The sequence below is a fragment of the Galeopterus variegatus genome, unplaced genomic scaffold, assembly GCF_000696425.1.
Source record: "Galeopterus variegatus unplaced genomic scaffold, G_variegatus-3.0.2 Scaffold8273, whole genome shotgun sequence".
NCBI classification, from domain to species: domain Eukaryota; kingdom Metazoa; phylum Chordata; class Mammalia; order Dermoptera; family Cynocephalidae; genus Galeopterus; species Galeopterus variegatus.
The window spans coordinates 7,394-9,099 of NW_007734384.1; the positions used below are offsets into that span (position 1 = coordinate 7,394).

Genomic DNA, 1,706 nt, shown 5'->3' on the forward strand with positions numbered 1-1,706 from the left:
AGCCTGACCAACAATCAATACTTCAAGGATGATTACTTGGCACTTCAAATATCCTTATTGGAACCTGTGCCAGAAGGTTTGTTAATTAGCATAAGGAATGATAGGAGTAGAGATCAAAACAGGTGGTTGGATTTTGGTAGGACACAAACATTCAGACCGTAGCAAGCCCTCTAAGGTATTATGCCCTTTTTACAGATATTTTTCAGTTTAGAGATTTAACCACAGTCATGAGGCTCAATACGTTGTCGCATGGGGCTTGGAACCATTCATTCAGCAAACATTTGTTGAGCACTATGGCGAGACTAGCTAGAAGCCTACTATGTGTCCCATTCCTCCTGGGCCCACATGTAGACTAGTTTCTCAGCCTCCCCACAGTTGCATATGGACATGTGACTGAGTTCTCACCATGGGACATGGGTGGAAGTATGTAGGCCATCCCATCAGATCCTCTGCTGCTTGTTGATGCCAAGGACAACCCTCCTGGTGGGTAGATGGCCAGACCTCTTGTCAGTCTGGATCTCTAACCCAACACCCCAGGAAGAAGTAAACTTCTGTTATGCTAACCCAAGATCTTCCTGTTATAACACTAGCACTACTTTGACTGATACACACTCCTATTATGTGACTCTCATTGTTTCAAGCACAGGTCTTCAGACTCCAAAGTCCATGAGCCGGAGTTATGTCCAGCCTCAACGACTATGGAAAAGATTGTTGGAGGATCTTGAAATCTGGTCTACAAGTGGCCGAAGTGGGAGAGTCCACTCCAGGTCATCAGAAACTTGATTTGCATCCTAGATCTACTTAATACTTAAAACACTCAAGTTATACTGAAAGCCTAAGGAGGAAAATAGATTTAAGCTATTGCAACATCTTGACTAATCATAAATAATCCTGGATGTTCAACTGACTGACTGTCTGATGAACAGTCTGACTGAGTGTGACGGACTGTCTGATAGAATTCCTGACCAAATGTCTGATTGACTGATTGGCTGTCTGACCATCTGACTGACTGGACTAACCAAATGTCTGACTGCCTGTCAGACTAACTGAATATCTGTCTGATTGACTGACTGACTGTCTGACCATCTGACTGACTGACTCACTTGACTAACTGACTGGATGAATAAATGGCCTGCTGACTGACTGACCAAATGACTGACTGGCTGACTGATGGGCTGGCTGTCTGGGCTGGGCCACCACAGCAGGACTATATTGCAGAGGGAGTTGAGGTGTCTGATGGGGGTTGCTCTCCCTTCTAGCACCCAAGCTATCAGTTTATTAGGAGCTCCCTTTTTGATTAGTAAGAAGCCAAACAGCCCTGTGAAAAATAAATATATACCACTAAAGGAAAAGCAGTTCATAAATCATTGCAAACAGATTTATGGTCTTTGCAGAGGCCCGATCAAACAAAAACTAAAATGAAACAGAACAAAAAATGAAAAAAAACCCCCAAACCTTCTCAAACCAAATCTAAAGTTCAGCCAGCTTCTGCTTGCCCACTCACAGCTGCAAACAGGAGTGATGTGAGGCAAACTGCGACGTCAGCAAACTTCTGCTCCCTGAGCTTTCCCTGTGGAGGTGACCCGTGTCTCCTTCCAGGTGTCCAGCACCTTCACCTCTTTCCTCTCTCAAAGCAGAGAGAGATCTGATAACCAGTTATTGATATTTGTTGACTGCTTGACTGATTATATTTTGACTAGAACTTA

The 1,706-nt window shown here is 44.0% G+C and overlaps 1 long non-coding RNA gene across 1 annotated transcript in view; it reads left to right on the forward strand.

The window, feature by feature from the left end:
* Positions 1-711: 711 nt before the first annotated feature.
* LOC103608302 overlaps positions 712-1,706 on the forward strand; it is a 6,272-nt gene continuing 5,277 nt past the window's right edge. The window contains exon 1 of the long non-coding RNA XR_552037.1: positions 712-767. This is a non-coding gene — a long non-coding RNA (uncharacterized LOC103608302). The remainder of the gene's footprint in view (positions 768-1,706) is intronic.